Below are 26448 nucleotides of genomic sequence, written 5' to 3'. Positions count from 1 at the left end.
ACTACAAGCAAAAAAACTAGACTTGAGGTCCAGCCCGAAAAAAAGTACAGTTTACCGTTAACATTGCTGAGCATTTGGAAGATCCAAAGTGACCTCTGATTAACTAGGGCATTACGTGGGTAATGAAATTCACCACATACAGAAGTCCCTGCATCAAATATTTCCTCATGGAAGGGTGCAGTGTGCCGTATGTGTCTCTTTTAGCTAGTCCAAAACTACAGTTATCTATGCTGTGTGATCCAGTTTAAAATGGGGAATGCTAGGAAAACCAGTATTTTCCCCATTTGACAGCTAGATAGTTGTAGCTTCCAAGCTGCCTGAAAAATACTGACGTTGCCCATCTTCTAATCTCTGCAGGAACGCCTCTGCGAAGAAAAGTGGCTATTCTCTTAAGAAACTAGTAGTCTCAATTCCTTGCTAGTAGCTCCTCCCACTACATTCTTTAAATAATGGGCAAAAAATACATGACCTCTAGCTCAAGATAAGGTAAAGTTTTTCCCATCAGCAAAGTTTGGTGTACAGCTCTTTCCATGAAGCATTAGGCAATGGAGTGCTTTAATTCTAGTCTCAGGACTCAAAAAAACACTTGCATGTGCACTAACTTCCCTGGAAGAAGACTGTGTACCATGAGTCTTTTCTGTGCTTTCTGAGCAACCTCAAGCCCAGTAGAAAGTTGTGGTCAACTCTTTATTTGCAGACCAAAGGGCAAGTACTTGCTATCTTGGTTGGATAGCTCACTTTCTACAGATTTAAAACAGCCTCAGGAACTCAGTTCAAGTCAGTCTTACCTATACGGCAGGTCACCCTCTGTGCAGAATCTGAGCTGCATTGAAAACAACACTATGCCTAAAATGCAATCTGCATACTCATACCTAACATCTCCCTACCGCAAGAGAAAACTAGACTTCAGGTCCAGCCCGAAAAAAGTACAGTTATACGGTCAATGTTACTGGTTAAATAGAAGGTCCAAAGTCAACTAGGACTAACTAGGGGTAATTACCTAGTTAGCAATTACTTAATTACCAGGAATTGCATTACCTGGGTAATGCAATTCACCACATGCAGAAATCCCTGACTCCAAAAGTTTCTTCATGGAAGCGTCCAGTTTGTCCCATGTGTCTATTTAGCTATTCAGGAACTGCAGCCAACTATGCTGTGTGATCAAGTTTGAAACTGGGGACAGTTGGGAAAACCCAGCATTTTCCCCACTTGAAAACTACATGGTTGAAGCTTAAAAGTTGCCTGAAAAACACTGAAGTTGCCCATCTTCTATACACTGCAAGAATGCCTCTGTGAGGAAAAGTGAGTTTTCTCGAAAGAAACAAGTTGCTTGCAATTCCATGCTGGGAGCTCATCTCACTGCACTCTTTAGCTAAGATGTAAATTAAACATGATCTCTAGCCTCCAGGTAAGGTGCAGTTTTTACATCCACAAAGGTAGGTGGGCAGAAATTTCCATTAAGCCTGAGTCAATGGAGTACTTTAGCTCTAGTAGGGCTCTCAGGACTCAGGACTCTCGTGTATTCACTAATTTCCATGGAAGAACATTGAGAACCGGAAGTCTCTTCTGTGGCTTCAGAGCAACATCAAGCAAAATAGATTGTTAGGGACAATAATTATGTAGATTGAAGGGCCATGAACTGTTTTCTTTGTTGAATACCTAACATTCCACAGCTTTACAACGGCCTCAGGAACACAGTTCTCGACATTCTTTCCTACAAAGCAGGTGTGCCACAGTGAGGACACTTGAGCAGCACTGAACAAAACAGTGTGCTTGCAATTCATTCTGGGAACTCATACCTGATGTATCTCTAACTCAATTGGAAAGTAGACTTCAGGTTCAGCCTTAACTAATGTACAGATTTACCGTTAGCACTACTAGTCATTTTGAGGATCCAAGTCACCTATGCCTACAAAGGGCATGGAGATAGTTATCCAATGCACTCCATGCAAAACACCATGCATCCAAAAGTTTCTTCTTGGAAGGGCACAGTGTGACCCATGTGTCCCTTTTAACTACTCAGAAACTACAGATATTTATTCTGGGTGATCCAGTTTCAAATTGGCACCTGCAGGAAACCTAATTTTCCCCATTTGAAAGCTAGATAGTTGCGGCCTCCAAGCAACCTGAAAAACACTGAAGTTGCCCATCTTCTATACACTGAAAGAAAGCCTCTGTGAGGAAAAGTGAGTTCTCTCATAAGAAACTGGGTGGCCTCAATTCCTTGCTAGTAGATTCTCCCATTGCCCTCTTTAGCTAATGAGGAAACTAAACGTGATCTAGCCTCAAGGTAAGGTACAGTTATTCCCATCAGCAAAGTTTGGTGTGCAGCTGTTTCCATGAAGCCTTAGTCAATGGAGTGCTTTAATTCTAGTATGCCTTTCAGGACATATAAGACACTCTCCTGTGCACTAATTTCCGTGGAAGATCACTGTGTACCAGGAGTCACTTCTGTGGCTTCTGAGCATCATCAAGTGAAGCAGAAAGTTAGGGTCAACTCTTTATATGCAGAGCAAAGGACAATGAACTGTTTTCTTGATTGGACAGCTCACTTTCTACAGCCATAAAACATCCTCAGGAAAACACTTCAGACCAGTCTTACATTCACTGAAGGTCATGGTCTGAGCGGAAATCTGAGCTGCACAGAAAAAAATTCAGTGTGCCTAAAAAGCAATCTGGTAACTCATTCCTGGCATCTATCACCTCAAGCAAAAACTAGACTTGAGGCCCAGCCTCCAAAAAAGTAGAGTTTACCATTAAAATTGCTGGGTATTTGGAAGATCAATGTAATCTCGGCCTAAATAGGGCATTACATTGGTAATGCAATTCACCACATGCAGAAATCCCTGCATCAAATGTTTCTTCATGGGAGGGTTCAATGAGTCCTACATTTCTCTTTAGTCCAAAACTACAGGTAACTATGCTCTGTGATTCTATTTAAAATTGGGGTATGCTGGGAAAACCAGTATTTTCCCCTTTGGACATCTAGATAGTTGTAGCTTCCAAGCTGCCTAAAAACACTGATGTTATCCAGCCTCTGATCTCTGCAGGAATGCCAATATGAAGACAGTGACTATACTCGTAAGAAACCAGGTGGTCTCAACTCCTTGTTAGTAGCACTTCTCACTGCATTCTTTAGCTAATGGGAAAACTAAATGTGACCTCTAACTCAAAGTAAGGTCCAGTTTTTCCCATCAGAAAAGTTTGCTGTGTGGCTGTTTCCATGAAGCCTTAGTCAGTGCAGTGCTTTAACTCTAGTATGCCTTTTAGGACTCAAAGAATCACTTGCATATGCAATAATTTCCCTGGAAGAAGACTGTGTACTGTGAGTCTTTTGTGTGGCCTCTGAGCCACATCAAGCACATTAGAAAGTTGTGGTCAACTCTTTATATGCAGACCGAAGGACAAGGATTTGCTATCTTCGTTGGATACCTCTCTTTCCTCATATTTAAAACAGCCTCAGGAACACAGTTCAAGCCAGTCTTACCTTCACTGCAGCTCACCCTCTGTGCGGAATCTGAGCTACATTGAAGAAAATCACTATACCAAAATGTAATCTGCGTACTCATACCTGACGTCTATCTACAGCAAGTGAAAACAAGACTTCAGGTCCAGACCAAAAAAACCTAGAGTAATACTGTTAATATTACACATCAGCTAGAAGATCCAAAGTCACTTAGGCCTAACTAGGGCATTGTCTGGGTAATGCAATTCACCACATGCAGAAATCCCTGCATCAAAATGTTTCTTCATTGAAAACCCCAGTGGGTCCATGTGTTTATTTAGCTAGTCAGAAACTGCAGCCAACTATGTTGTGTGATCATGTTTGAAATTGAGGACTGCTGGGAAGATCCGGCATTTTCCCCATTTGAAAGCTACATTGTCGCTGCTTCCAAGCTGCCTGAGAAACACACTGTCCATCTACTATTCACTCCACAAATGCTACTGTGTTTCTTTTGCACAAAAGAAACCCGATGCCTGCAATTCCTTTCTGGGAGCTCACCCCACAGCATTGTGTAGCTAAAATGCCAACTAAATATGACCTCTAGTCTCGAGGTAAGGTGCACGTTAACTCGTAACCAAAGATAGGGGTGCTACAGTCTCCAGGAAGCCTTAGTCAATGGAGGGTATTAGCTCTAGTATCCCTCACAGTACTCAGGACACTCGTGTCAGCACTTCGTTTGGTTCAAAAACACTGTGTACCAAAAGCCTTCTGAGCACCATCAAGGGAAACACAGCTCTAGGAACAACCATTTCTATGCAGTTGGAAGGGCCAGGAACTGCTTGCTACTTTGAATGGCTAGCGTTCCACAGCTTTGAAACAGACTCAGGAACACGGCTCTTGGCAGGCTTTCTTTCAATGCGGGTCTGCCACGTTGAGGAAACCTAAGCAGCCCTGAAAGAAACCACCGGGGCTCCAATTCATTTTGGGGACTCCTGCTCGACATCCCTCTAAGTGATAAGGAAACTAGACTTTAGGTCCAGCCCGAAATAAAGTAGAGATTTGCCCTGGGCATTGCTAGGCATTTGGAACATCAAAGTCACCTAGGCCTACTGAGGGCATGCATAGTGAGGGATGGTCCCAGAGACGTGTATCCCTTAATTGTGCTCAGAAGGCTTTTGGTACACGGTGTACTTCCTTGGAAAGAAGTGCCCCCGTGAGAGGCTTGAGCGCTGTGAGGCATACTAAAGCTAAAGCCGTCCATTGACTAAGACTTCCTGGAAACTGGTGCACCCCTGCCTCTGGTAATGGGAAAATGTGCACCTTACCTCGAGACTAGAGGTCACATTTAGTTGGCACTTTAGCTACAGTATGCTCTGGGCTGAGCTCCCAGGAAGGAACCGCAAGCGCCCGGTTTCCTTTGCAAAAGGTCACTGCTCCTCAGAGGTATCTGTGGAGTGAACAGTGTCCTGGTGGTGTGGTGTTCAGGCAGCTTGGAAGCTGCACCGAAGTTGCTCTCCAAAGGGGGAGAGTCGGGCTTCTCCCACATTCTCCACTTTCCAACTTGACCCCGCAGCGCATTTACCGGCACTCTCTGACTGACTACTGGAGACTTTCGACCACACGGGGCCTTTCTATGATCACACTTCGTTGGAGGCGGGGTCTTTTGCATGCCGTGCATAGCATTACCCACTGAATGACTTAGGCCTAGGTGACTTTGGATCGTCCAAACGTCTCACAAGCTGACCGGATTTTCTGTTCTTTCTGTCAGGCTGGACCTACAAGCGTGCCTTGCGTCACAAGGGAGAGATGACAGGTAAGAGCTGCCAGGGGGCTCTGTAGGCTCAGGGATTCTTTCAGTGCAGTTCAGAGGGCCTCCACAGAGGGAGAGCCACGTTGAATGTAATACTGGCCAAAACGTTGTCCTGGGGCTGCTTTACAGCGGGAGAAATCAAGCTATGCAAGCGAGGATCCGTCCATTGCCCTTCCCTCTGCATAGAAAGGGTCGACCCCAACAGCCTGTTCTGCGCTGGGTCGCTCGGAAACCAAACAGGGGACTCACGGCACACACGCTCTCCCTCAGAAGGGAATTCATACGCGACTCTCGGAGGCCTCCGGAAAGCCGTAGAGGAGTTAAAGCACTCTCTCGAGTCAGGGTTCATGGAGATGGCTGCACAGCAAACTTTGCTGCTAGGAAACACTCGCGCTTACCTTGAGGCCTGGGGTCACGTTTACTTGGCACTTTGGCTAGGGCAGGCCGTGGGATGAGCTCCTAGCAAGGCACTGGCGACCACCTGGATTCGTAGGCGAAAACTCCCTTTCTTCACTGAGGCATTCCTAGCAGTGACTAGAAGACGGGTAACAGCACTGTCTTTCAGTCAGCCTTGAGGCCGCCACTATCTACCTTTCAAATGGGGGAAAATAGCGCCTTTCTCCAGGCTTCTCAATGACACACCGGATCACCCAGCACATATACCGCTCTTCTCTGACAAGCCAAAGGAGGCCCTTGGAACACAATTCGGCCTTCTGCGGTGCAACTTTGGGGTGCAGTGTGTTCTGCCTGTGCTGAATGGCATAATCCTCTAAATGCCCTCAGGAGGCCTCGGTGACTTTGCATGTTCCAAATGCCTAGCAAGGCTCAGGGTAAATCTCTGCTTTATTTCGGGCTGGACCTAAAGTCTACTTTCCGCCTCACTTAGAGAGACGTCGAGCAGGAGTCCCCAAAGTGGATTGGAGCCCCGGTGGTTTCTTTCAGGGCAGCGTAGGTTTCCTCAACGTGGCAGACCCGCATGGAAAGAGAGCCTGCCCAAGAACCGTGCTCCTGGGGCTGTTTCCAAGCTGTGGAACGCTAGCCATAGAGAACAGATTCGTTCCCGGCCCTTTCACCTGCATAGTGAGGGATGGGCCCAGAGCCGTGTAGCCCTTGATTGTGCTCAGAAGGCTTTTGGTACACGGGGCACTTCCTTGGAAAGAAGTGCCCCCGTGAGAGGCTTGAGCGCAGTGAGGCATACTAAAGCTAAAGCCGTCCATTGACTAAGACTTCCTGGAAACTGGTGCACCCCTGCCTCTGGTAATGGGAAAATGTGCACCTTACCTCGAGACTAGAGGTCACATTTAGTTGGCACCTTAGCTACAGTATGCTCTGGGCTGAGCTCCCAGGAAGGAACCGCAAGCGCCCGGTTTCTTTGGCAAAAGCTCACCGCTCCTCAGAGGCATCTGTGGAGTGAACGGTGTCCTGGTGGTGTGGTGTTCAGGCAGCTTGGAAGCTGCACCGAAGCGGCTCTCCAAAGGGGCAGAGTCGGGCTGCTCCCACATTCTCCACTTTCCGACGTGACCCCACAGCGCATTTACCGGCACTCTCTGCCTGACTTTTGGCCACACGGGGCCTTTCTATGATCACACTTCGTTGGAGGCGGGGTCTTTTGCATGCCGTGCATAGCATTACCCACTGAATGACTTAGGCCTAGGTGACTTTGGATCGTCCAAACGTCTCACAAGCTGACCGGATTTTCTGTTCTTTCTGTCAGGCTGGACCTACAAGCGTGCCTTGCGTCACAAGGGAGAGATGACAGGTAAGAGCTGCCAGGGGGCTCTGTAGGCTCAGGGATTCTTTCAGTGCAGTTCAGAGGGCCTCCACAGAGGGAGAGCCACGTTGAATGTAATACTGGCCAAAACGTTGTCCTGGGGCTGCTTTACAGCGGGAGAAATCAAGCTATGCAAGCGAGGATCCGTCCATTGCCCTTCCCTCTGCATAGAAAGGGTCGACCCCAACAGCCTGTTCTGCGCTGGGTCGCTCGGAAACCAAACAGGGGACTCACGGCACACACGCTCTCCCTCAGAAGGGAATTCATACGCGACTCTCGGAGGCCTCCGGAAAGCCGTAGAGGAGTTAAAGCACTCTCTCGAGTCAGGGTTCATGGAGATGGCTGCACAGCAAACTTTGCTGCTAGGAAACACTCGCGCTTACCTTGAGGCCTGGGGTCACGTTTACTTGGCACTTTGGCTAGGGCAGGCCGTGGGATGAGCTCCTAGCAAGGCACTGGCGACCACCTGGATTCGTAGGCGAAAACTCCCTTTCTTCACTGAGGCATTCCTAGCAGTGACTAGAAGACGGGTAACAGCACTGTCTTTCAGTCAGCCTTGAGGCCGCCACTATCTACCTTTCAAATGGGGGAAAATAGCGCCTTTCTCCAGGCTTCTCAATGACACACCGGATCACCCAGCACATATACCGCTCTTCTCTGACAAGCCAAAGGAGGCCCTTGGAACACAATTCGGCCTTCTGCGGTGCAACTTTGGGGTGCAGTGTGTTCTGCCTGTGCTGAATGGCATAATCCTCTAAATGCCCTCAGGAGGCCTCGGTGACTTTGCATGTTCCAAATGCCTAGCAAGGCTCAGGGTAAATCTCTGCTTTATTTCGGGCTGGACCTAAAGTCTACTTTCCGCCTCACTCAGAGAGACGTCGAGCAGGAGTCCCCAAAGTGGATTGGAGCCCCGGTGGTTTCTTTCAGGGCAGCGTAGGTTTCCTCAACGTGGCAGACCCGCATGGAAAGAGAGCCTGCCCAAGAACCGTGCTCCTGGGGCTGTTTCCAAGCTGTGGAACGCTAGCCATAGAGAACAGATTCGTTCCCGGCCCTTTCACCTGCATAGTGAGGGATGGGCCCAGAGCCGTGTAGCCCTTGATTGTGCTCAGAAGGCTTTTGGTACACGGGGCACTTCCTTGGAAAGAAGTGCCCCCGTGAGAGGCTTGAGCGCAGTGAGGCATACTAAAGCTAAAGCCGTCCATTGACTAAGACTTCCTGGAAACTGGTGCACCCCTGCCTCTGGTAATGGGAAAATGTGCACCTTACCTCGAGACTAGAGGTCACATTTAGTTGGCACTTTAGCTACAGTATGCTCTGGGCTGAGCTCCCAGGAAGGAACCGCAAGCGCCCGGTTTCTTTGGCAAAAGCTCACCGCTCCTCAGAGGCATCTGTGGAGTGAACGGTGTCCTGGTGGTGTGGTGTTCAGGCAGCTTGGAAGCTGCAGCGAAGCGGCTCTCCAAAGGGGCAGAGTCGGGCTGCTCCCACATTCTCCACTTTCCGACGTGACCCCACAGCGCATTTACCGGCACTCTCTGCCTGACTTTTGGCCACACGGGGCCTTTCTATGATCACACTTCGTTGGAGGCGGGGTCTTTTGCATGCCGTGCATAGCATTACCCACTGAATGACTTAGGCCTAGGTGACTTTGGATCGTCCAAACGTCTCACAAGCTGACCGGATTTTCTGTTCTTTCTGTCAGGCTGGACCTACAAGCGTGCCTTGCGTCACAAGGGAGAGATGACAGGTAAGAGCTGCCAGGGGGCTCTGTAGGCTCAGGGATTCTTTCAGTGCAGTTCAGAGGGCCTCCACAGAGGGAGAGCCACGTTGAATGTAATACTGGCCAAAACGTTGTCCTGGGGCTGCTTTACAGCGGGAGAAATCAAGCTATGCAAGCGAGGATCCGTCCATTGCCCTTCCCTCTGCATAGAAAGGGTCGACCCCAACAGCCTGTTCTGCGCTGGGTCGCTCGGAAACCAAACAGGGGACTCACGGCACACACGCTCTCCCTCAGAAGGGAATTCATACGCGACTCTCGGAGGCCTCCGGAAAGCCGTAGAGGAGTTAAAGCACTCTCTCGAGTCAGGGTTCATGGAGATGGCTGCACAGCAAACTTTGCTGCTAGGAAACACTCGCGCTTACCTTGAGGCCTGGGGTCACGTTTACTTGGCACTTTGGCTAGGGCAGGCCGTGGGATGAGCTCCTAGCAAGGCACTGGCGACCACCTGGATTCGTAGGCGAAAACTCCCTTTCTTCACTGAGGCATTCCTAGCAGTGACTAGAAGACGGGTAACAGCACTGTCTTTCAGTCAGCCTTGAGGCCGCCACTATCTACCTTTCAAATGGGGGAAAATAGCGCCTTTCTCCAGGCTTCTCAATGACACACCGGATCACCCAGCACATATACCGCTCTTCTCTGACAAGCCAAAGGAGGCCCTTGGAACACAATTCGGCCTTCTGCGGTGCAACTTTGGGGTGCAGTGTGTTCTGCCTGTGCTGAATGGCATAATCCTCTAAATGCCCTCAGGAGGCCTCGGTGACTTTGCATGTTCCAAATGCCTAGCAAGGCTCAGGGTAAATCTCTGCTTTATTTCGGGCCGGACCTAAAGTCTACTTTCCGCCTCACTCAGAGAGACGTCGAGCAGGAGTCCCCAAAGTGGATTGGAGCCCCGGTGGTTTCTTTCAGGGCAGCGTAGGTTTCCTCAACGTGGCAGACCCGCATGGAAAGAGAGCCTGCCCAAGAACCGTGCTCCTGGGGCTGTTTCCAAGCTGTGGAACGCTAGCCATAGAGAACAGATTCGTTCCCGGCCCTTTCACCTGCATAGTGAGGGATGGGCCCAGAGCCGTGTAGCCCTTGATTGTGCTCAGAAGGCTTTTGGTACACGGGGCACTTCCTTGGAAAGAAGTGCCCCCGTGAGAGGCTTGAGCGCAGTGAGGCATACTAAAGCTAAAGCCGTCCATTGACTAAGACTTCCTGGAAACTGGTGCACCCCTGCCTCTGGTAATGGGAAAATGTGCACCTTACCTCGAGACTAGAGGTCACATTTAGTTGGCACTTTAGCTACAGTATGCTCTGGGCTGAGCTCCCAGGAAGGAACCGCAAGCGCCCGGTTTCTTTGGCAAAAGCTCACCGCTCCTCAGAGGCATCTGTGGAGTGAACGGTGTCCTGGTGGTGTGGTGTTCAGGCAGCTTGGAAGCTGCACCGAAGCTGCTCTCCAAAGGGGCAGAGTCGGGCTGCTCCCACATTCTCCACTTTCCGACTTGACCCCACAGCGCATTTACCGGCACTCTCTGCCTGACTTTTGGCCACACGGGGCCTTTCTATGATCACACTTCGTTGGAGGCGGGGTCTTTTGCATGCCGTGCATAGCATTACCCACTGAATGACTTAGGCCTAGGTGACTTTGGATCGTCCAAACGTCTCACAAGCTGACCGGATTTTCTGTTCTTTCTGTCAGGCTGGACCTACAAGCGTGCCTTGCGTCACAAGGGAGAGATGACAGGTAAGAGCTGCCAGGGGGCTCTGTAGGCTCAGGGATTCTTTCAGTGCAGTTCAGAGGGCCTCCACAGAGGGAGAGCCACGTTGAATGTAATACTGGCCAAAACGTTGTCCTGGGGCTGCTTTACAGCGGGAGAAATCAAGCTATGCAAGCGAGGATCCGTCCATTGCCCTTCCCTCTGCATAGAAAGGGTCGACCCCAACAGCCTGTTCTGCGCTGGGTCGCTCGGAAACCAAACAGGGGACTCACGGCACACACGCTCTCCCTCAGAAGGGAATTCATACGCGACTCTCGGAGGCCTCCGGAAAGCCGTAGAGGAGTTAAAGCACTCTCTCGAGTCAGGGTTCATGGAGATGGCTGCACAGCAAACTTTGCTGCTAGGAAACACTCGCGCTTACCTTGAGGCCTGGGGTCACGTTTACTTGGCACTTTGGCTAGGGCAGGCCGTGGGATGAGCTCCTAGCAAGGCACTGGCGACCACCTGGATTCGTAGGCGAAAACTCCCTTTCTTCACTGAGGCATTCCTAGCAGTGACTAGAAGACGGGTAACAGCACTGTCTTTCAGTCAGCCTTGAGGCCGCCACTATCTACCTTTCAAATGGGGGAAAATAGCGCCTTTCTCCAGGCTTCTCAAGGACACACCGGATCACCCAGCACATATACCGCTCTTCTCTGACAAGCCAAAGGAGGCCCTTGGAACACAATTCGGCCTTCTGCGGTGCAACTTTGGGGTGCAGTGTGTTCTGCCTGTGCTGAATGGCATAATCCTCTAAATGCCCTCAGGAGGCCTCGGTGACTTTGCATGTTCCAAATGCCTAGCAAGGCTCAGGGTAAATCTCTGCTTTATTTCGGGCCGGACCTAAAGTCTACTTTCCGCCTCACTTAGAGAGACGTCGAGCAGGAGTCCCCAAAGTGGATTGGAGCCCCGGTGGTTTCTTTCAGGGCAGCGTAGGTTTCCTCAACGTGGCCGACCCGCATGGAAAGAGAGCCTGCCCAAGAACCGTGCTCCTGGGGCTGTTTCCAAGCTGTGGAACGCTAGCCATAGAGAACAGATTCGTTCCCGGCCCTTTCACCTGCATAGTGAGGGATGGGCCCAGAGCCGTGTAGCCCTTGATTGTGCTCAGAAGGCTTTTGGTACACGGGGCACTTCCTTGGAAAGAAGTGCCCCCGTGAGAGGCTTGAGCGCAGTGAGGCATACTAAAGCTAAAGCCGTCCATTGACTAAGACTTCCTGGAAACTGGTGCACCCCTGCCTCTGGTAATGGGAAAATGTGCACCTTACCTCGAGACTAGAGGTCACATTTAGTTGGCACCTTAGCTACAGTATGCTCTGGGCTGAGCTCCCAGGAAGGAACCGCAAGCGCCTGGTTTCTTTGGCAAAAGCTCACCGCTCCTCAGAGGCATCTGTGGAGTGAACGGTGTCCTGGTGGTGTGGTGTTCAGGCAGCTTGGAAGCTGCACCGAAGCGGCTCTCCAAAGGGGCAGAGTCGGGCTGCTCCCACATTCTCCACTTTCCGACTTGACCCCACAGCGCATTTACCGGCACTCTCTGCCTGACTTTTGGCCACACGGGGCCTTTCTATGATCACACTTCGTTGGAGGCGGGGTCTTTTGCATGCCGTGCATAGCATTACCCACTGAATGACTTAGGCCTAGGTGACTTTGGATCGTCCAAACGTCTCACAAGCTGACCGGATTTTCTGTTCTTTCTGTCAGGCTGGACCTACAGCGTGCCTTGCGTCACAAGGGAGAGATGACAGGTAAGAGCTGCCAGGGGCCTCTGTAGGCTCAGGGATTCTTTCAGTGCAGTTCAGAGGGCCTCCACAGAGGGAGAGCCACGTTGAATGTAATACTGGCCAAAACGTTGTCCTGGGGCTGCTTTACAGCGGGAGAAATCAAGCTATGCAAGCGAGGATCCGTCCATTGCCCTTCCCTCTGCATAGAAAGGGTCGACCCCAACAGCCTGTTCTGCGCTGGGTCGCTCGGAAACCAAACAGGGGACTCACGGCACACACGCTCTCCCTCAGAAGGGAATTCATACGCGACTCTCGGAGGCCTCCGGAAAGCCGTAGAGGAGTTAAAGCACTCTCTCGAGTCAGGGTTCATGGAGATGGCTGCACAGCAAACTTTGCTGCTAGGAAACACTCGCGCTTACCTTGAGGCCTGGGGTCACGTTTACTTGGCACTTTGGCTAGGGCAGGCCGTGGGATGAGCTCCTAGCAAGGCACTGGCGACCACCTGGATTCGTAGGCGAAAACTCCCTTTCTTCACTGAGGCATTCCTAGCAGTGACTAGAAGACGGGTAACAGCACTGTCTTTCAGTCAGCCTTGAGGCCGCCACTATCTACCTTTCAAATGGGGGAAAATAGCGCCTTTCTCCAGGCTTCTCAATGACACACCGGATCACCCAGCACATATACCGCTCTTCTCTGACAAGCCAAAGGAGGCCCTTGGAACACAATTCGGCCTTCTGCGGTGCAACTTTGGGGTGCAGTGTGTTCTGCCTGTGCTGAATGGCATAATCCTCTAAATGCCCTCAGGAGGCCTCGGTGACTTTGCATGTTCCAAATGCCTAGCAAGGCTCAGGGTAAATCTCTGCTTTATTTCGGGCTGGACCTAAAGTCTACTTTCCGCCTCACTTAGAGAGACGTCGAGCAGGAGTCCCCAAAGTGGATTGGAGCCCCGGTGGTTTCTTTCAGGGCAGCGTAGGTTTCCTCAACGTGGCCGACCCGCATGGAAAGAGAGCCTGCCCAAGAACCGTGCTCCTGGGGCTGTTTCCAAGCTGTGGAACGCTAGCCATAGAGAACAGATTCGTTCCCGGCCCTTTCACCTGCATAGTGAGGGATGGGCCCAGAGCCGTGTAGCCCTTGATTGTGCTCAGAAGGCTTTTGGTACACGGGGCACTTCCTTGGAAAGAAGTGCCCCCGTGAGAGGCTTGAGCGCAGTGAGGCATACTAAAGCTAAAGCCGTCCATTGACTAAGACTTCCTGGAAACTGGTGCACCCCTGCCTCTGGTAATGGGAAAATGTGCACCTTACCTCGAGACTAGAGGTCACATTTAGTTGGCACCTTAGCTACAGTATGCTCTGGGCTGAGCTCCCAGGAAGGAACCGCAAGCGCCCGGTTTCTTTGGCAAAAGCTCACCGTTCCTCAGAGGCATCTGTGGAGTGAACGGTGTCCTGGTGGTGTGGTGTTCAGGCAGCTTGGAAGCTGCACCGAAGCTGCTCTCCAAAGGGGCAGAGTCGGGCTGCTCCCACATTCTCCACTTTCCGACTTGACCCCACAGCGCATTTACCGGCACTCTCTGCCTGACTTTTGGCCACACGGGGCCTTTCTATGATCACACTTCGTTGGAGGCGGGGTCTTTTGCATGCCGTGCATAGCATTACCCACTGAATGACTTAGGCCTAGGTGACTTTGGATCGTCCAAACGTCTCACAAGCTGACCGGATTTTCTGTTCTTTCTGTCAGGCTGGACCTACAAGCGTGCCTTGCGTCACAAAGGAGAGATGACAGGTAAGAGCTGCCAGGGGGCTCTGTAGGCTCAGGGATTCTTTCAGTGCAGTTCAGAGGGCCTCCACAGAGGGAGAGCCACGTTGAATGTAATACTGGCCAAAACGTTGTCCTGGGGCTGCTTTACAGCGGGAGAAATCAAGCTATGCAAGCGAGGATCCGTCCATTGCCCTTCCCTCTGCATAGAAAGGGTCGACCCCAACAGCCTGTTCTGCGCTGGGTCGCTCGGAAACCAAACAGGGGACTCACGGCACACACGCTCTCCCTCAGAAGGGAATTCATACGCGACTCTCGGAGGCCTCCGGAAAGCCGTAGAGGAGTTAAAGCACTCTCTCGAGTCAGGGTTCATGGAGATGGCTGCACAGCAAACTTTGCTGCTAGGAAACACTCGCGCTTACCTTGAGGCCTGGGGTCACGTTTACTTGGCACTTTGGCTAGGGCAGGCCGTGGGATGAGCTCCTAGCAAGGCACTGGCGACCACCTGGATTCGTAGGCGAAAACTCCCTTTCTTCACTGAGGCATTCCTAGCAGTGACTAGAAGACGGGTAACAGCACTGTCTTTCAGTCAGCCTTGAGGCCGCCACTATCCACCTTTCAAATGGGGGAAAATAGCGCCTTTCTCCAGGCTTCTCAAGGACACACCGGATCACCCAGCACATATACCGCTCTTCTCTGACAAGCCAAAGGAGGCCCTTGGAACACAATTCGGCCTTCTGCGGTGCAACTTTGGGGTGCAGTGTGTTCTGCCTGTGCTGAATGGCATAATCCTCTAAATGCCCTCAGGAGGCCTCGGTGACTTTGCATGTTCCAAATGCCTAGCAAGGCTCAGGGTAAATCTCTGCTTTATTTCGGGCTGGACCTAAAGTCTACTTTCCGCCTCACTTAGAGAGACGTCGAGCAGGAGTCCCCAAAGTGGATTGGAGCCCCGGTGGTTTCTTTCAGGGCAGCGTAGGTTTCCTCAACGTGGCAGACCCGCATGGAAAGAGAGCCTGCCCAAGAACCGTGCTCCTGGGGCTGTTTCCAAGCTGTGGAACGCTAGCCATAGAGAACAGATTCGTTCCCGGCCCTTTCACCTGCATAGTGAGGGATGGGCCCAGAGCCGTGTAGCCCTTGATTGTGCTCAGAAGGCTTTTGGTACACGGGGCACTTCCTTGGAAAGAAGTGCCCCCGTGAGAGGCTTGAGCGCAGTGAGGCATACTAAAGCTAAAGCCGTCCATTGACTAAGACTTCCTGGAAACTGGTGCACCCCTGCCTCTGGTAATGGGAAAATGTGCACCTTACCTCGAGACTGGAGGTCACATTTAGTTGGCACTTTAGCTACAGTATGCTCTGGGCTGAGCTCCCAGGAAGGAACCGCAAGCGCCCGGTTTCTTTGGCAAAAGCTCACCGCTCCTCAGAGGCATCTGTGGAGTGAACGGTGTCCTGGTGGTGTGGTGTTCAGGCAGCTTGGAAGCTGCAGCGAAGCGGCTCTCCAAAGGGGCAGAGTCGGGCTGCTCCCACATTCTCCACTTTCCGACGTGACCCCACAGCGCATTTACCGGCACTCTCTGCCTGACTTTTGGCCACACGGGGCCTTTCTATGATCACACTTCGTTGGAGGCGGGGTCTTTTACATGCCGTGCATAGCATTACCCACTGAATGACTTAGGCCTAGGTGACTTTGGATCGTCCAAACGTCTCACAAGCTGACCGGATTTTCTGTTCTTTCTGTCAGGCTGGACCTACAAGCGTGCCTTGCGTCACAAGGGAGAGATGACAGGTAAGAGCTGCCAGGGGGCTCTGTAGGCTCAGGGATTCTTTCAGTGCAGTTCAGAGGGCCTCCACAGAGGGAGAGCCACGTTGAATGTAATACTGGCCAAAACGTTGTCCTGGGGCTGCTTTACAGCGGGAGAAATCAAGCTATGCAAGCGAGGATCCGTCCATTGCCCTTCCCTCTGCATAGAAAGGGTCGACCCCAACAGCCTGTTCTGCGCTGGGTCGCTCGGAAACCAAACAGGGGACTCACGGCACACACGCTCTCCCTCAGAAGGGAATTCATACGCGACTCTCGGAGGCCTCCGGAAAGCCGTAGAGGAGTTAAAGCACTCTCTCGAGTCAGGGTTCATGGAGATGGCTGCACAGCAAACTTTGCTGCTAGGAAACACTCGCGCTTACCTTGAGGCCTGGGGTCACGTTTACTTGGCACTTTGGCTAGGGCAGGCCGTGGGATGAGCTCCTAGCAAGGCACTGGCGACCACCTGGATTCGTAGGCGAAAACTCCCTTTCTTCACTGAGGCATTCCTAGCAGTGACTAGAAGACGGGTAACAGCACTGTCTTTCAGTCAGCCTTGAGGCCGCCACTATCTACCTTTCAAATGGGGGAAAATAGCGCCTTTTTCCAGGCTTCTCAAGGACACACCGGATCACCCAGCACATATACCGCTCTTCTCTGACAAGCCAAAGGAGGCCCTTGGAACACAATTCGGCCTTCTGCGGTGCAACTTTGGGGTGCAGTGTGTTCTGCCTGTGCTGAATGGCATAATCCTCTAAATGCCCTCAGGAGGCCTCGGTGACTTTGCATGTTCCAAATGCCTAGCAAGGCTCAGGGTAAATCTCTGCTTTATTTCGGGCCGGACCTAAAGTCTACTTTCCGCCTCACTTAGAGAGACGTCGAGCAGGAGTCCCCAAAGTGGATTGGAGCCCCGGTGGTTTCTTTCAGGGCAGCGTAGGTTTCCTCAACGTGGCAGACCCGCATGGAAAGAGAGCCTGCCCAAGAACCGTGCTCCTGGGGCTGTTTCCAAGCTGAGGAACGCTAGCCATAGAGAACAGATTCGTTCCCGGCCCTTTCACCTGCATAGTGAGGGATGGGCCCAGAGCCGTGTAGCCCTTGATTGTGCTCAGAAGGCTTTTGGTACACGGGGCACTTCCTTGGAAAGAAGTGCCCCCGTGAGAGGCTTGAGCGCAGTGAGGCATACTAAAGCTAAAGCCGTCCATTGACTAAGACTTCCTGGAAACTGGTGCACCCCTGCCTCTGGTAATGGGAAAATGTGCACCTTACCTCGAGACTAGAGGTCACATTTAGTTGGCACTTTAGCTACAGTATGCTCTGGGCTGAGCTCCCAGGAAGGAACCGCAAGCGCCCGGTTTCTTTGGCAAAAGCTCACCGCTCCTCAGAGGCATCTGTGGAGTGAACGGTGTCCTGGTGGTGTGGTGTTCAGGCAGCTTGGAAGCTGCACCGAAGCTGCTCTCCAAAGGGGCAGAGTCGGGCTGCTCCCACATTCTCCACTTTCCGACTTGACCCCACAGCGCATTTACCGGCACTCTCTGCCTGACTTTTGGCCACACGGGGCCTTTCTATGATCACACTTCGTTGGAGGCGGGGTCTTTTGCATGCCGTGCATAGCATTACCCACTGAATGACTTAGGCCTAGGTGACTTTGGATCGTCCAAACGTCTCACAAGCTGACCGGATTTTCTGTTCTTTCTGTCAGGCTGGACCTACAGCGTGCCTTGCGTCACAAGGGAGAGATGACAGGTAAGAGCTGCCAGGGGGCTCTGTAGGCTCAGGGATTCTTTCAGTGCAGTTCAGAGGGCCTCCACAGAGGGAGAGCCACGTTGAATGTAATACTGGCCAAAACGTTGTCCTGGGGCTGCTTTACAGCGGGAGAAATCAAGCTATGCAAGCGAGGATCCGTCCATTGCCCTTCCCTCTGCATAGAAAGGGTCGACCCCAACAGCCTGTTCTGCGCTGGGTCGCTCGGAAACCAAACAGGGGACTCACGGCACACACGCTCTCCCTCAGAAGGGAATTCATACGCGACTCTCGGAGGCCTCCGGAAAGCCGTAGAGGAGTTAAAGCACTCTCTCGAGTCAGGGTTCATGGAGATGGCTGCACAGCAAACTTTGCTGCTAGGAAACACTCGCGCTTACCTTGAGGCCTGGGGTCACGTTTACTTGGCACTTTGGCTAGGGCAGGCCGTGGGATGAGCTCCTAGCAAGGCACTGGCGACCACCTGGATTCGTAGGCGAAAACTCCCTTTCTTCACTGAGGCATTCCTAGCAGTGACTAGAAGACGGGTAACAGCACTGTCTTTCAGTCAGCCTTGAGGCCGCCACTATCCACCTTTCAAATGGGGGAAAATAGCGCCTTTCTCCAGGCTTCTCAAGGACACACCGGATCACCCAGCACATATACCGCTCTTCTCTGACAAGCCAAAGGAGGCCCTTGGAACACAATTCGGCCTTCTGCGGTGCAACTTTGGGGTGCAGTGTGTTCTGCCTGTGCTGAATGGCATAATCCTCTAAATGCCCTCAGGAGGCCTCGGTGACTTTGCATGTTCCAAATGCCTAGCAAGGCTCAGGGTAAATCTCTGCTTTATTTCGGGCTGGACCTAAAGTCTACTTTCCGCCTCACTTAGAGAGACGTCGAGCAGGAGTCCCCAAAGTGGATTGGAGCCCCGGTGGTTTCTTTCAGGGCAGCGTAGGTTTCCTCAACGTGGCAGACCCGCATGGAAAGAGAGCCTGCCCAAGAACCGTGCTCCTGGGGCTGTTTCCAAGCTGTGGAACGCTAGCCATAGAGAACAGATTCGTTCCCGGCCCTTTCACCTGCATAGTGAGGGATGGGCCCAGAGCCGTGTAGCCCTTGATTGTGCTCAGAAGGCTTTTGGTACACGGGGCACTTCCTTGGAAAGAAGTGCCCCCGTGAGAGGCTTGAGCGCAGTGAGGCATACTAAAGCTAAAGCCGTCCATTGACTAAGACTTCCTGGAAACTGGTGCACCCCTGCCTCTGGTAATGGGAAAATGTGCACCTTACCTCGAGACTAGAGGTCACATTTAGTTGGCACTTTAGCTACAGTATGCTCTGGGCTGAGCTCCCAGGAAGGAACCGCAAGCGCCCGGTTTCTTTGGCAAAAGCTCACCGCTCCTCAGAGGCATCTGTGGAGTGAACGGTGTCCTGGTGGTGTGGTGTTCAGGCAGCTTGGAAGCTGCAGCGAAGCGGCTCTCCAAAGGGGCAGAGTCGGGCTGCTCCCACATTCTCCACTTTCCGACGTGACCCCACAGCGCATTTACCGGCACTCTCTGCCTGACTTTTGGCCACACGGGGCCTTTCTATGATCACACTTCGTTGGAGGCGGGGTCTTTTGCATGCCGTGCATAGCATTACCCACTGAATGACTTAGGCCTAGGTGACTTTGGATCGTCCAAACGTCTCACAAGCTGACCGGATTTTCTGTTCTTTCTGTCAGGCTGGACCTACAGCGTGCCTTGCGTCACAAGGGAGAGATGACAGGTAAGAGCTGCCAGGGGCCTCTGTAGGCTCAGGGATTCTTTCAGTGCAGTTCAGAGGGCCTCCACAGAGGGAGAGCCACGTTGAATGTAATACTGGCCAAAACGTTGTCCTGGGGCTGCTTTACAGCGGGAGAAATCAAGCTATGCAAGCGAGGATCCGTCCATTGCCCTTCCCTCTGCATAGAAAGGGTCGACCCCAACAGCCTGTTCTGCGCTGGGTCGCTCGGAAACCAAACAGGGGACTCACGGCACACACGCTCTCCCTCAGAAGGGAATTCATACGCGACTCTCGGAGGCCTCCGGAAAGCCGTAGAGGAGTTAAAGCACTCTCTCGAGTCAGGGTTCATGGAGATGGCTGCACAGCAAACTTTGCTGCTAGGAAACACTCGCGCTTACCTTGAGGCCTGGGGTCACGTTTACTTGGCACTTTGGCTAGGGCAGGCCGTGGGATGAGCTCCTAGCAAGGCACTGGCGACCACCTGGATTCGTAGGCGAAAACTCCCTTTCTTCACTGAGGCATTCCTAGCAGTGACTAGAAGACGGGTAACAGCACTGTCTTTCAGTCAGCCTTGAGGCCGCCACTATCTACCTTTCAAATGGGGGAAAATAGCGCCTTTCTCCAGGCTTCTCAAGGACACACCGGATCACCCAGCACATATACCGCTCTTCTCTGACAAGCCAAAGGAGGCCCTTGGAACACAATTCGGCCTTCTGCGGTGCAACTTTGGGGTGCAGTGTGTTCTGCCTGTGCTGAATGGCATAATCCTCTAAATGCCCTCAGGAGGCCTCGGTGACTTTGCATGTTCCAAATGCCTAGCAAGGCTCAGGGTAAATCTCTGCTTTATTTCGGGCCGGACCTAAAGTCTACTTTCCGCCTCACTCAGAGAGACGTCGAGCAGGAGTCCCCAAAGTGGATTGGAGCCCCGGTGGTTTCTTTCAGGGCAGCGTAGGTTTCCTCAACGTGGCAGACCCGCATGGAAAGAGAGCCTGCCCAAGAACCGTGCTCCTGGGGCTGTTTCCAAGCTGTGGAACGCTAGCCATAGAGAACAGATTCGTTCCCGGCCCTTTCACCTGCATAGTGAGGGATGGGCCCAGAGCCGTGTAGCCCTTGATTGTGCTCAGAAGGCTTTTGGTACACGGGGCACTTCCTTGGAAAGAAGTGCCCCCGTGAGAGGCTTGAGCGCAGTGAGGCATACTAAAGCTAAAGCCGTCCATTGACTAAGACTTCCTGGAAACTGGTGCACCCCTGCCTCTGGTAATGGGAAAATGTGCACCTTACCTCGAGACTAGAGGTCACATTTAGTTGGCACTTTAGCTACAGTATGCTCTGGGCTGAGCTCCCAGGAAGGAACCGCAAGCGCCCGGTTTCTTTGGCAAAAGCTCACCGCTCCTCAGAGGCATCTGTGGAGTGAACGGTGTCCTGGTGGTGTGGTGTTCAGGCAGCTTGGAAGCTGCAGCGAAGCGGCTCTCCAAAGGGGCAGAGTCGGGCTGCTCCCACATTCTCCACTTTCCGACGTGACCCCACAGCGCATTTACCGGCACTCTCTGCCTGACTTTTGGCCACACGGGGCCTTTCTATGATCACACTTCGTTGGAGGCGGGGTCTTTTGCATGCCGTGCATAGCATTACCCACTGAATGACTTAGGCCTAGGTGACTTTGGATCGTCCAAACGTCTCACAAGCTGACCGGATTTTCTGTTCTTTCTGTCAGGCTGGACCTACAGCGTGCCTTGCGTCACAAGGGAGAGATGACAGGTAAGAGCTGCCAGGGGCCTCTGTAGGCTCAGGGATTCTTTCAGTGCAGTTCAGAGGGCCTCCACAGAGGGAGAGCCACGTTGAATGTAATACTGGCCAAAACGTTGTCCTGGGGCTGCTTTACAGCGGGAGAAATCAAGCTATGCAAGCGAGGATCCGTCCATTGCCCTTCCCTCTGCATAGAAAGGGTCGACCCCAACAGCCTGTTCTGCGCTGGGTCGCTCGGAAACCAAACAGGGGACTCACGGCACACACGCTCTCCCTCAGAAGGGAATTCATACGCGACTCTCGGAGGCCTCCGGAAAGCCGTAGAGGAGTTAAAGCACTCTCTCGAGTCAGGGTTCATGGAGATGGCTGCACAGCAAACTTTGCTGCTAGGAAACACTCGCGCTTACCTTGAGGCCTGGGGTCACGTTTACTTGGCACTTTGGCTAGGGCAGGCCGTGGGATGAGCTCCTAGCAAGGCACTGGCGACCACCTGGATTCGTAGGCGAAAACTCCCTTTCTTCACTGAGGCATTCCTAGCAGTGACTAGAAGACGGGTAACAGCACTGTCTTTCAGTCAGCCTTGAGGCCGCCACTATCTACCTTTCAAATGGGGGAAAATAGCGCCTTTCTCCAGGCTTCTCAAGGACACACCGGATCACCCAGCACATATACCGCTCTTCTCTGACAAGCCAAAGGAGGCCCTTGGAACACAATTCGGCCTTCTGCGGTGCAACTTTGGGGTGCAGTGTGTTCTGCCTGTGCTGAATGGCATAATCCTCTAAATGCCCTCAGGAGGCCTCGGTGACTTTGCATGTTCCAAATGCCTAGCAAGGCTCAGGGTAAATCTCTGCTTTATTTCGGGCCGGACCTAAAGTCTACTTTCCGCCTCACTCAGAGAGACGTCGAGCAGGAGTCCCCAAAGTGGATTGGAGCCCCGGTGGTTTCTTTCAGGGCAGCGTAGGTTTCCTCAACGTGGCAGACCCGCATGGAAAGAGAGCCTGCCCAAGAACCGTGCTCCTGGGGCTGTTTCCAAGCTGTGGAACGCTAGCCATAGAGAACAGATTCGTTCCCGGCCCTTTCACCTGCATAGTGAGGGATGGGCCCAGAGCCGTGTAGCCCTTGATTGTGCTCAGAAGGCTTTTGGTACACGGGGCACTTCCTTGGAAAGAAGTGCCCCCGTGAGAGGCTTGAGCGCAGTGAGGCATACTAAAGCTAAAGCCGTCCATTGACTAAGACTTCCTGGAAACTGGTGCACCCCTGCCTCTGGTAATGGGAAAATGTGCACCTTACCTCGAGACTAGAGGTCACATTTAGTTGGCACTTTAGCTACAGTATGCTCTGGGCTGAGCTCCCAGGAAGGAACCGCAAGCGCCCGGTTTCTTTGGCAAAAGCTCACCGCTCCTCAGAGGCATCTGTGGAGTGAACGGTGTCCTGGTGGTGTGGTGTTCAGGCAGCTTGGAAGCTGCAGCGAAGCGGCTCTCCAAAGGGGCAGAGTCGGGCTGCTCCCACATTCTCCACTTTCCGACGTGACCCCACAGCGCATTTACCGGCACTCTCTGCCTGACTTTTGGCCACACGGGGCCTTTCTATGATCACACTTCGTTGGAGGCGGGGTCTTTTGCATGCCGTGCATAGCATTACCCACTGAATGACTTAGGCCTAGGTGACTTTGGATCGTCCAAACGTCTCACAAGCTGACCGGATTTTCTGTTCTTTCTGTCAGGCTGGACCTACAGCGTGCCTTGCGTCACAAGGGAGAGATGACAGGTAAGAGCTGCCAGGGGCCTCTGTAGGCTCAGGGATTCTTTCAGTGCAGTTCAGAGGGCCTCCACAGAGGGAGAGCCACGTTGAATGTAATACTGGCCAAAACGTTGTCCTGGGGCTGCTTTACAGCGGGAGAAATCAAGCTATGCAAGCGAGGATCCGTCCATTGCCCTTCCCTCTGCATAGAAAGGGTCGACCCCAACAGCCTGTTCTGCGCTGGGTCGCTCGGAAACCAAACAGGGGACTCACGGCACACACGCTCTCCCTCAGAAGGGAATTCATACGCGACTCTCGGAGGCCTCCGGAAAGCCGTAGAGGAGTTAAAGCACTCTCTCGAGTCAGGGTTCATGGAGATGGCTGCACAGCAAACTTTGCTGCTAGGAAACACTCGCGCTTACCTTGAGGCCTGGGGTCACGTTTACTTGGCACTTTGGCTAGGGCAGGCCGTGGGATGAGCTCCTAGCAAGGCACTGGCGACCACCTGGATTCGTAGGCGAAAACTCCCTTTCTTCACTGAGGCATTCCTAGCAGTGACTAGAAGACGGGTAACAGCACTGTCTTTCAGTCAGCCTTGAGGCCGCCACTATCTACCTTTCAAATGGGGGAAAATAGCGCCTTTCTCCAGGCTTCTCAAGGACACACCGGATCACCCAGCACATATACCGCTCTTCTCTGACAAGCCAAAGGAGGCCCTTGGAACACAATTCGGCCTTCTGCGGTGCAACTTTGGGGTGCAGTGTGTTCTGCCTGTGCTGAATGGCATAATCCTCTAAATGCCCTCAGGAGGCCTCGGTGACTTTGCATGTTCCAAATGCCTAGCAAGGCTCAGGGTAAATCTCTGCTTTATTTCGGGCCGGACCTAAAGTCTACTTTCCGCCTCACTCAGAGAGACGTCGAGCAGGAGTCCCCAAAGTGGATTGGAGCCCCGGTGGTTTCTTTCAGGGCAGCGTAGGTTTCCTCAACGTGGCAGACCCGCATGGAAAGAGAGCCTGCCCAAGAACCGTGCTCCTGGGGCTGTTTCCAAGCTGTGGAACGCTAGCCATAGAGAACAGATTCGTTCCCGGCCCTTTCACCTGCATAGTGAGGGATGGGCCCAGAGCCGTGTAGCCCTTGATTGTGCTCAGAAGGCTTTTGGTACACGGGGCACTTCCTTGGAAAGAAGTGCCCCCGTGAGAGGCTTGAGCGCAGTGAGGCATACTAAAGCTAAAGCCGTCCATTGACTAAGACTTCCTGGAAACTGGTGCACCCCTGCCTCTGGTAATGGGAAAATGTGCACCTTACCTCGAGACTAGAGGTCACATTTAGTTGGCACTTTAGCTACAGTATGCTCTGGGCTGAGCTCCCAGGAAGGAACCGCAAGCGCCCGGTTTCTTTGGCAAAAGCTCACCGCTCCTCAGAGGCATCTGTGGAGTGAACGGTGTCCTGGTGGTGTGGTGTTCAGGCAGCTTGGAAGCTGCAGCGAAGCGGCTCTCCAAAGGGGCAGAGTCGGGCTGCTCCCACATTCTCCACTTTCCGACGTGACCCCACAGCGCATTTACCGGCACTCTCTGCCTGACTTTTGGCCACACGGGGCCTTTCTATGATCACACTTCGTTGGAGGCGGGGTCTTTTGCATGCCGTGCATAGCATTACCCACTGAATGACTTAGGCCTAGGTGACTTTGGATCGTCCAAACGTCTCACAAGCTGACCGGATTTTCTGTTCTTTCTGTCAGGCTGGACCTACAGCGTGCCTTGCGTCACAAGGGAGAGATGACAGGTAAGAGCTGCCAGGGGCCTCTGTAGGCTCAGGGATTCTTTCAGTGCAGTTCAGAGGGCCTCCACAGAGGGAGAGCCACGTTGAATGTAATACTGGCCAAAACGTTGTCCTGGGGCTGCTTTACAGCGGGAGAAATCAAGCTATGCAAGCGAGGATCCGTCCATTGCCCTTCCCTCTGCATAGAAAGGGTCGACCCCAACAGCCTGTTCTGCGCTGGGTCGCTCGGAAACCAAACAGGGGACTCACGGCACACACGCTCTCCCTCAGAAGGGAATTCATACGCGACTCTCGGAGGCCTCCGGAAAGCCGTAGAGGAGTTAAAGCACTCTCTCGAGTCAGGGTTCATGGAGATGGCTGCACAGCAAACTTTGCTGCTAGGAAACACTCGCGCTTACCTTGAGGCCTGGGGTCACGTTTACTTGGCACTTTGGCTAGGGCAGGCCGTGGGATGAGCTCCTAGCAAGGCACTGGCGACCACCTGGATTCGTAGGCGAAAACTCCCTTTCTTCACTGAGGCATTCCTAGCAGTGACTAGAAGACGGGTAACAGCACTGTCTTTCAGTCAGCCTTGAGGCCGCCACTATCCACCTTTCAAATGGGGGAAAATAGCGCCTTTCTCCAGGCTTCTCAAGGACACACCGGATCACCCAGCACATATACCGCTCTTCTCTGACAAGCCAAAGGAGGCCCTTGGAACACAATTCGGCCTTCTGCGGTGCAACTTTGGGGTGCAGTGTGTTCTGCCTGTGCTGAATGGCATAATCCTCTAAATGCCCTCAGGAGGCCTCGGTGACTTTGCATGTTCCAAATGCCTAGCAAGGCTCAGGGTAAATCTCTGCTTTATTTCGGGCCGGACCTAAAGTCTACTTTCCGCCTCACTCAGAGAGACGTCGAGCAGGAGTCCCCAAAGTGGATTGGAGCCCCGGTGGTTTCTTTCAGGGCAGCGTAGGTTTCCTCAACGTGGCAGACCCGCATGGAAAGAGAGCCTGCCCAAGAACCGTGCTCCTGGGGCTGTTTCCAAGCTGTGGAACGCTAGCCATAGAGAACAGATTCGTTCCCGGCCCTTTCACCTGCATAGTGAGGGATGGGCCCAGAGCCGTGTAGCCCTTGATTGTGCTCAGAAGGCTTTTGGTACACGGGGCACTTCCTTGGAAAGAAGTGCCCCCGTGAGAGGCTTGAGCGCAGTGAGGCATACTAAAGCTAAAGCCGTCCATTGACTAAGACTTCCTGGAAACTGGTGCACCCCTGCCTCTGGTAATGGGAAAATGTGCACCTTACCTCGAGACTAGAGGTCACATTTAGTTGGCACTTTAGCTACAGTATGCTCTGGGCTGAGCTCCCAGGAAGGAACCGCAAGCGCCCGGTTTCTTTGGCAAAAGCTCACCGCTCCTCAGAGGCATCTGTGGAGTGAACGGTGTCCTGGTGGTGTGGTGTTCAGGCAGCTTGGAAGCTGCAGCGAAGCGGCTCTCCAAAGGGGCAGAGTCGGGCTGCTCCCACATTCTCCACTTTCCGACGTGACCCCACAGCGCATTTACCGGCACTCTCTGCCTGACTTTTGGCCACACGGGGCCTTTCTATGATCACACTTCGTTGGAGGCGGGGTCTTTTGCATGCCGTGCATAGCATTACCCACTGAATGACTTAGGCCTAGGTGACTTTGGATCGTCCAAACGTCTCACAAGCTGACCGGATTTTCTGTTCTTTCTGTCAGGCTGGACCTACAGCGTGCCTTGCGTCACAAGGGAGAGATGACAGGTAAGAGCTGCCAGGGGCCTCTGTAGGCTCAGGGATTCTTTCAGTGCAGTTCAGAGGGCCTCCACAGAGGGAGAGCCACGTTGAATGTAATACTGGCCAAAACGTTGTCCTGGGGCTGCTTTACA

Source organism: Hyperoodon ampullatus (assembly GCF_949752795.1).
Source record: "Hyperoodon ampullatus genome assembly, chromosome: 11".
NCBI classification, from domain to species: domain Eukaryota; kingdom Metazoa; phylum Chordata; class Mammalia; order Artiodactyla; family Ziphiidae; genus Hyperoodon; species Hyperoodon ampullatus.
This window is presented reverse-complemented; position numbering follows the sequence as displayed.